Genomic DNA, 9,651 nt, shown 5'->3' on the forward strand with positions numbered 1-9,651 from the left:
AACCAGTGTTCTTAACCGCTGAGCTATCTCTCCAGCCCCTATATTCTTAAAAAATTTAATCACATTTTATTTATTTTGTGTTTATGAGTGTACACATGCCATGGTGTGCATGAGGGTCAGTGGACAACTTGTGGTAGTTGGTTCTCTCCTTACACCACTGAGTCCGGGGATCAAACTCAGCCCATCAGGCTTGGCAGCAGGCACCTTTACCCGCTGAGCCATACCACTGGCTCAGCTAAGGATATTTCATTGAAACACGTGATCCGGGTTCTTCAAGGAAACCACCAAGAGCAGGTGCTGACCCCTGAGCCAGCCCAGGGAAGAGTGGCTTTTATAATACCCGAACAGCAACCTTTCTACTTTCAAACTTTCTACTGCTACAAGAAAGTCCCAGAGACTGGGTAAAATAAAAGGAAATGAGGTTTGTTTACTGCTTTGGAGCCTGGAAGTCCCCAGTGGTGTGGGCCATCAGATGTGCCTCTGGTAAGGCCATCTCATTGGCAGGGGCTCATGTGGAAGAGATCTCAGGGTGAGACAGGAAGCCAGAAAGATTCAGGGGCTAGGTCCCTCTGTGTTTATCATGACCCAGTCTTTAGGGGAACAACTGAGTCCTAGAGAGCACGATTCACCCCTTCCTATGAAATGCCCCCGTGACTTAATTATCTCCCACTAGACCACATCTGTGTGTGTGTTCACGTGTATGTGGGTGTGCATTCATGAGTACACATGTGGGCAGAGGCCAGAGGTCAGCCTCAGATGTGGTTCCTCAGGAGCTGCCCACGTTGTTTTTCGAGACAAGGTCTCTTACTGAACCTGGAGCTTATAGACTGGGCTGACTGACTGACCAACAAGCTCCAAGGAGCATCCTGTTCCCACGTCCTCCCATCCCTGAGTGCTGGCCCTGCAGGTGCACGCTGCCACACAAAGCTTTCACGTGGGATCTAAGCCTCTTGCTTGCATAGCAAGCACTCTACCCACTGAGCATCTCCCTCATGCCACATCTCCCAAAGGTCCCATTGTTGACATTCTATCACCCATCATCTCCATTCAGCACACCAGAGACCAAGCTTCCAACACCCGAACCTCTGGGTGAATCACATCACAGGGAACCACAGCAGGGTCATCACTGTGTACAGAGATGTCTGACACTGTGGCTTTGGGGAGATGGAGGTCCAGCTACCTGGCCGGGTGCACAGACAGAGTCAAGCCTCTGGCCTCAGCCTCTTCAGTGTCTTTGTGTGTGTGTGTGTGTGTGTGTGTGTGTGTGGTGTGTGGTGTGTGGTATGTGTAGTGTGTGGGGGAGTGTGTGTGGTATGTGTAGTGTGTGTGTGGTGTGTGTGGTATGTGTAGTGTGTGTGGTGTGTGTGGTATGTGTAGTGTGTGTGGGGGGTGTGTGGTATGTGTAGTGTGTGTGGGAGTGTGTGTGGTATGTGTAGTGTGTGTGTGGTGTGTGTGGTATGTGTAGTGTGTGTGGTGTGTGTGGTATGTGTAGTGTGTGGTGTGTGTGGTATGTGTAGTGTGTGGTGTGTGTGGTGTGTGTGGTATGTATGTGTGTGTGGTATGTGTGCTGTGCATGTGTGTATGGTGTGTGTGTGGTGTGTGTGTCCGTCTGTCTTCACATGTGTGTAGGGGCACAGGTGTGTGTATAGGTACATTTGCATGTGTGTGCTCATGAAAGTGGAGGTCAGAAGTTGATGCTGGGAGTTTTCCTCGACTGCTCTCCACTTTATTTACTGAGGCAGAGTCTCTCACTGAACCTGGACCTCATGCTTCAGTGAGACTACGAGCCAGCCTGCCCCATCTCTGCCTCCCAAGTGCTGGGATTATAGGCAGGCCACCACACTTGAATATGGGCTCCGGGGATCTGAACTCTGGTCCTCACGGGTGGCCAGCACTTTTTCTGCTGGGGCATCTTCCCAGTCCCTCCTTTTCTTTTTTGCCTCTGTTGCCCTTTGATCAAATTCCAACAGCTTCTACAGGAGATGCAGTCAGTGCCTGCGCGTGGGCTTTGGACACCTGGCAGCACAGAGGGAGGAAGTGGGTAAACAGCAACTCTGGACAGCTGGGACTTAAGCACCAACTCAGCTTATTCCTTTAACACACTTTTACAGATATATATTCTGACTTTTGAGACAGGGTTTCCTTTAGACCAGGCCAGCCTTTTTACTTTATCTTTTGTTCTTTTTTTTTTTTTTTTAATGTGTATGAGTGTATTGTCTGCCTGTAGGTAAGTGCATCTGTGTTGTGCAATGCCTGCAGAGGACAGAAGAGGCCATCGGAGCCCCTGGAACTGGAGTTATAGACAGTTGTTAGCTGCCATATGGGTGCTGGGATTTGAACCCAGGTCTTCTGGCTGAAATTTTAAACCAATTGCTGTGTGTTCTGAGCATCTGTAGTTCTTGCTGGGTATGTGCCTTGGGCCTGTGTTTGCTCTAGAAAGTACTTTACATAGTAGGGCAAGAGAAAATGACTTCTGAATTAGCCTTTTGAGGCAAAGCATTTATCTAACACCTGCGTGTTTTTTTTTTTTTTTAAACAGGGTCTCTCTGTAGCACCAGCTGTCCTGAAACTTGCTTTGTAAACCACCCTGGCCTTGAACTCACAGAGGTCCACCTGCCTCTGCCTCCCGAGTGCTGTGACTAAAGGTGTGTGCCACCATACCCAGCTAGGTCATGCACCCATGGATTATACCTTGAGAAATAAGAGGTAGATAAGTCCTACCTAGTCTTCCAATACTATGAGAAATAAGCAAAAGTTTAAGAATAGGAAATTTGAGGTGAGCTGGGAAGCAATGCGTTCTTTATGTGGTAGGTAAAAGGTCAGATGATCGAGTGGTTCCCCTGGGTCTAAACCTTATAGCAAACTGTACACAGGGTTGGGGATGCAGCCCAGGGGTGGAGCACCTGCCTTGTGTGTACAAGACCCTGGGCTCCATCCGTAACCTGAATCTTCCCACCCAAAGAGAATAAAGAAACAGGTACACAGGTGACTCGGGGCATTCACAGCCAGTGTGTGTGTGTGTGTCTCCAACTGCTGCTCTGTGGAGGGAAGACACTGCAGGGATCCCTGAACAGACACGCCTATAGACAGGAAATGGACACATGGAATGCTGCATGGTCACTACATGGAAAACACGCATAAACCACGTATGACAACGGAGGCTTCTTCTGCCTCCATCTTCATGCCTCAAAGGGTTTGCCCTAAAATACCAGGTCAGGCCACAGGCTGGTGTGTGACAGGCTGGGAGCCTCTACGACCAAGCGAAAACCAGTGGGTTCCGGACAGCTGCATAGGGGATGAACAAACCAACGAAGATTCTAAAGAAGCCTTCCTGCTTCGTTTACTCTTAATAAACTTAAAGGACCACTAGTTTTGAAGGCCACACAGACAATTGATACATTATTACTTTATTTTAAAAATATTTATTAAAAAAAACAAACAGCTGGGCGTGGTGGTGCACACCTTTAATCCCAGCACTCAGGAGGCAGAGACAGGCGGATCTCAGTGAGTTCAAGGCCAGCCTGGTCTACATAGCAAGTTCTGGGACAACCGGGGCTACAGGGAGACCCTGTCTCAAAAAGACTAAAAAAAAAAAAAAATGTGTATGAGTATATTTCCTACATGTATGTAAGCGCACCCGTGTCATATAATGTCTGTGGAGGTCAGAAGAGGGCATCAGAGTCCCCTGGAATTGGAGTTATGTACCATTGTTAGCTGCCATGTGGGTGCTGGGAACTGAACTGGGTCCTTTGCAAGAGCAGTCATTGCTCTCAACCGCTGACCCATCTCTCCAAGGCCCCATATTATTAATTTCTATGAGCTTTACTGTAAGCGCACCCGTGTCATATAATGTCTGTGGAGGTCAGAAGAGGGCATCAGAGTCCCCTGGAATTGGAGTTATGTACCATTGTTAGCTGCCATGTGGGTGCTGGGAACTGAACTGGGTCCTTTGCAAGAGCAGTCATTGCTCTCAACCGCTGACCCATCTCTCCAAGGCCCCATATTATTAATTTCTATGAGCTTTACTATAGATAACACTGCTGTGTGGGGTAGGACAGTTTCCTATGTTATTTTGCAAAAATGTAAAAGCTGCTTTTGCTAAAACACACTCTTTACCTAAGACTACAGATTCCTGGTGTGTGGCTAAAATGGGACTAGAAGGCTTGGCATCTGTGATGGTTAGTTTTAACTGTCAACAGGACCCAATCTAGAATCTCAGGAAAGGCATCTAAATGAGGACGTGTCTGGATTGGGTGGCCTGGGAGCCCCTCTATGGGCGACTGTCTTACTTATGTGTGCTTATGTTAACTGAAGCGGGAAGACCAGACCACTGTAGGTATCACCATTCCCTAGGCAGAGGATTCTACTGTGTAAGAATGAGCCAGGTGCTGCTGTGCATTAATTCTCTGCTCTCTGCTCTTGACTGTGAATGTGATATGACCAGCCCCAGCCAGTTCAAGTTCCTGCCCTCACTTCCCCACAGCAGACTGTAACCTGGAATTGTGGGCCAAACAAACTCTTTTGCCCTCAACCAAACCTTGCTTTGGTCAGAGTATTTTATTACAGCAACAGGAAACATAACTAAGCATCTCTGTCCTCGTGTCTGTCTGTCCCCTTTAAGCCAGACTCTGCACGGAGCTGTGCTGACCGGCTGAGACTATAATCCATGAGGAACTCAGCTGAGGGCCGGTTAGGGCGGTGTCTCTCCTTCCTTTCCCGTCCTTTCGATTTCTCACTAACTCAATCGTGACAGTCCCTCAGCATCATCAAAGGGTCCAGACTAACCTGTGACACCATCAACAGGAGAAACTCACCGTTCCTGAGTTAAGTCGACACTGGTGAGCACAGCAAGTGCAAGATCAGTGTACTTGAGCGTTCATGCCCAAGACAGAGGGCTGGCTGTTGACAATTAGCTTACTCCCCAAAGTCAAGTAAAAGCCTGCTGCTCCCACTGCTGATGGGACCAGCTGGTATCTTCCATCAAGGTTAACTCTTTGGCTCCCAGGGTCCACTGTTGCCTGTCCTGTCTGTCATACACGGCTTGGTCTGCTTTCTACTGTTTCAAGGTCACAAGATCACTCTGTTGAGTGTCACTGACAAGCATTTTGTGAGCCATTTGAGGAAGGGGAGAACAGGGATCATGGTGGTTCCTGTGACAGACAGAAAGAGATGTTCACTAGATACCTTGTGGGTGCTGGGAACCAGGAGAACTGAACCCAGGTTCTCTGAAAGAGCAGCCAGTGTTCTTAACCCCTGAGCTATTTCTCCAGCCCCACAGTTTTATTTTATTCTTGAAACAAGGTCACTATATAGCCCTGATGGCCTAGAACTTGATACATAGACCAGGCTGGCCTGGAGCTCACGCAGATCCACCTGCCTTTGTCTCCTGAGTGCTGGGATTACAGGTGAGCACCACCACGCCCTCCCACTGCAGCTGCTCTTCTGAGCCTTAATTAACTGCTTCTCAGAACATGTTCACTTTTCCTGTCACTAACTTTCTGGAAGTTTCCTGCTGCAGGCTTAATTTTGGGAAATGCTGCTCGCTATGAGGAAATGACGTGCTCTTTGGATAGTCAACTTTTTTTATTGTCTCAAAATTTCCTGAAGACAGGGCCTGGCAAGATGGCTCAGCAGGTAAAGGTTCTTCCCCAGAACCCGTGCAAAGACAGAAGGAACAAACTGACTCCAGGAAATTGCTGTCTGACTCCACATGTACACTGTGGCTTGTGCACAATGGAACTCACACATCACATACACAATAATAAATAAATTTTAAAACATTAAAATTTCCTGGAGAGAGGAGGGACAGTGTCTTTGAGGTCCATGAGTTATGTAATCTCTGTGATTTGATCCAATGATAGGACCCATTGTTGGGGAAGTCTGACTCCAACAGATCCCAGGCAAATCAGGGGACACATACCCACCCTGGGGCCTCAGGTCTCCCAGTGAATCCAAAGCCCTGGTGCTGAGTTCCTCACAGACAGCAACACTGACCATGCACAGTAATGTGCCCAGTGGGGTTTCAGGGACAGAAGTCTGGCCTGCAGGTCTGCTGACACTCCTACTGTCTTCAAAGAGTGGGCAGCCCAGGGCTCCTTTCCCTCCTCTTCAGGAGACCCCATCCAGCCCTCACTGCTCCCTAAAGAGAAAGCGCACCTTGCAGTCTGGGCTGTTTGAACAGGAAGGGGAGTCACGGCCAGCTTCAGCACCCCCTCAGCTCTTCTCAGTCACGTGGGCACACAGGGTTGTGTAACTTTTGGAATCTGCAGTCCCTGCCTGAAGTAGCTGATGATAAACTGCTGGGTCACCCTGTTACAAACCTCCATGGTCCTGCCCTCTCTCCTGTCTGCAAAGGCCCTGGGTAGATTGAATATAGATCATTATTGTTATTTTAATTATTTATATAAAGATTTTACATTATTTTAAAATTGTGTGTGTGTGTGTGTGTACACATTCAAGTGCAGTGCCCACCGAGGCTAGAAGAGGGCATTGGATCCCCTGGAGCTGGAGTTACAGGCAGTTGTCAGCTGCCAGACATGGGTGCTAGGAACCAAACACAGGTCCTCTGCAAGAGCAGCAAGTGCTCTTAACTACTGAGCCATCCTTCTAGACCCAGATATTTATTATTATTATTGTTGTTATTATTATTACTTTTGGCTTATGGATACAGGATTTCACTATATAGCCCTGGCTGGCCTGGAACTTGCTATGTAGACCAGGCTAGCCTAAAACTCAGAGATCCCCCTGCCTCTGCCTCCCAAGAACTGGGTATTATTACTTTTGAGACAGGGTTGCAGGTAGCCCAAGCAGTCCTGGAACTCATTATGTACCTTGAACTACTGATTTTTCTGCCTCTCCTGAGTGCTGGGATGAGAGGCAGGCAGCACCACACCCAGTTGTATGAGGTGCTAGAGACAGAGCCCATGGCCTTTTTAAATTTTTATTTTACTAGTGTTATGCCTCCATGTATGGTGCATCCATGTCATGCAGTGCCCAAAGAGGCCAGAGGAGGGCATCAGATTCCCTGAAACTGGAGCTATGGATGGTTGTTAGTTGCCATGTGGGTGCTGGGAAATGGGACATGGGTCCTCTGCAAGAGCAGCCAGTGTTTTTAACTGGGAGCCATCTCTCCAGCCCCAGAACCTGTGGTCTTGTGCATGTTAGGTAAGCACTCTACAAACAGACATCCTCGGCTGCAATAATAACTAATACAGGTTAGTTGCACAAATGGATGGGATTCACTGTGATGCTTTTACACATGCATCTGTCATGTTTGGTCATGTCCATCTGCTGCTCCCAAATGAGAATGAAGACATGAGATCTGTGGAGAGTCAAAGGGCTGTCCAGGATCTCACAGCCCGTAGTGACTTCTGCAGGGACCCAGGATCTCACAACCAGTAGTGACTTCTGCAGGGACCCTGGATCTCACAACCAGTAGTGACTTCTGCAGGGACCCTGGATCTCACAACCAGTAGTGACTTCTGCAGGGACCCTGGATCTCACAGCCCGTAGTGACTTCTGCAGAGACCCAGGATCTCACAGCTAATTGTGACTTCTGCAGAGACCCAGGATCTCACAGCCAGTTGTGACTTCTGTAGAGACCTGAGCCCCAGTTTTTCATGTCTGCTGTGAACTCAGTTTGGATCAAAACTTGTGTATAATAGTGAACTACTTGGTATGTGTGAGGCAGGAGTTTCTGACTTCAAAATCATGAAGGCCACAGCACTGAGGTGCTAGGCTGGGTGCTCTGGAAGCTGTACTGTTCTGGGAAGGAGGACTGGGCATCCAGGGGGTGGTTGACAGGGGAGGATGGGATTGCACCGCTGTGGGAAGTGCTCCTCCAGCTCTCTGAATAGTGAGAGAGGGACCTTGGGCAGAATACACAGCAGCCCAAACAGAATGTGGGAACAGGAAGTCAGTGACAGTGAGACGCAGCCACGGGACACCCTCAGGACCTGGTGCTCATCCAGCCGCCCTGCCTTGCCTGACAACCCCAGCACTGCTCTGGCCATGGTGTGAAAGCTTGATAGACACTCAGCAGCTGCACTGTGCCCAATAATCTGGAGCATTTTTCCAAAGACATAGCCCAGCATGGTGGCACTGCCTGTGGGAAGAGGCAGAGGGTGAACCAGGAACTGTCTCCCAGGCTCGGAGGAATCTGAGGTGAGAAGAGACGGCATCAGAGGTCCCGGACTCTGGAGTAAGTGCGATGAGACCGAGGGTCCATAACAAGGACTCCATGGTGGAGGAAGCTCATGCCTGTGAGCTGAGTGGGGTGGGAGGGACCAAGAGGACAAGCAGGAGGAACTGCGGCCAGGGAGAACCACCTTGTGGACAGTCTGCGGCTGCCTGAGGACTGGGCTCACTGGGTCTGAAGGTGGCATTGCCCAGGGTTAGGTGCCATCCTCTGAGAGGGTGGGGAAGCCACAGGGGCAGACCCTGCAGGTCTTGACCCCAGGCTGGCCATCAGGGTCCCTGGACAGACATCTGACTCCAGGGGTCTGGACTCAGGCCATCTGGCAGAGCTCCACCCCCTCTGAAGAAGAACGTGCACCAAATTCTGCAAACCAGCCATTTCCAGGAATGGAAACCGAAAGCTGCTCCGTAGCCGTCCCCTCACCGTGGGGGAAGTGGGGGAAGCAGGCAGTGCTCAGAGCTGAAAGTTGAAGGGTGGGAGCCAGGGCGGCCTGTGGAGCAGGGACGGGGAGGAACCAGGAGCCCAGGCTGCCCGGCTGCTGCTCCTCCTGTCCTCCTCCTCCTCCACTCCCTCCTAGGAGGACCCCAGCTCCCCACACCTGCTTCTCTCCGTCCTGAACATCGTGGGCCTGGATTCCGGCTTTGGAAGCTTCTGGGCAGGTAGGTGAGAGGCTCCTAGGTGCAGCTTGGCCAGTAGCCTGCTCACGAGACCACACAGAAGCCTGACACCGGGCAGCAGCGCTGGGCTGCTCCACTGGCCATGCATAGCACGGCTCTCTCTGCTGCTCTCACCTGTGTGCGCCTGGCCTTGGTCTTGGGCTCGGACCCAGCCTGGAGAAAGTGGGGAGTTCCTGGGGAGTCTCAGCGTCTTCTGGTTTTCCCTTTAGGGCCAGACTTCAGAATCTGAACCTCCCACAGGCAGCACAGGGCTATCCAGGGATTATGTAAAACTCTCTGGTTCTCTGTCTGGAACAGCCAAGGACTAGGAGTCCTGGCTTGGAGGGTTGGGAATCTAAGTGAACTTTGTGTCTACCACAGTTTGAACATTTTAGTAGTTGACATTTTGAAAAGTGTCTGTGTGTGTGTGTGTGTGTGTCTGTCTGTCTGTCTGTCTATCACAACGTACACATGGAGATCAGAGGACAAATTTTGGCCCTGGTTCTTTCTACCCACCATGTGGATCCTGGGGATCAAGCTCATGTCAGGCATAATGGCAAGTGATTTTACCCACTGAGCCATCCCACTGGCTCCTTAAAAAATAAAAATATATTAAATTAAAAAATCAAGATATAAAACCTTCTGGGTCTGGAGAGATGGCTCAGCAGTGAAGAACACTGGTTGTTCTTGCAGAAGACCCAGGTTCGAATCCCGGCATCCACATGGCAGCTAACAACTGCTCGTAACTCCAGTCCCAGGGGATCCAACAGCCTCATCTGACCTCCACGGGCATTGCTT

General features: G+C 49.9%; 1 protein-coding gene across 2 annotated transcripts in view; it reads left to right on the top strand.

Annotated features, from left to right (window-relative positions):
* Window positions 1-9,651, top strand: part of LOC103741529 (immunity-related GTPase family M protein 1-like) — a 21,691-nt gene that overhangs the window by 5,513 nt on the left and 6,527 nt on the right. Inside the window, exon 1 of one of the 2 annotated variants that reach the window (XM_008842357.3) lies at window positions 7,758-8,856. The exons of the other annotated variant lie outside the window; for it this stretch is intronic. The gene's annotated coding sequence lies outside the window, so the exon portion shown is untranslated. Of the gene's footprint in view, window positions 1-7,757; window positions 8,857-9,651 lie in introns of those variants that run through there. 2 annotated transcript variants of the gene reach the window in all.

Source organism: Nannospalax galili, unplaced genomic scaffold (genome assembly GCF_000622305.1).
Source record: "Nannospalax galili isolate Female #2095 unplaced genomic scaffold, S.galili_v1.0 scaffold940, whole genome shotgun sequence".
In the NCBI taxonomy this organism is placed as follows: domain Eukaryota; kingdom Metazoa; phylum Chordata; class Mammalia; order Rodentia; family Spalacidae; genus Nannospalax; species Nannospalax galili.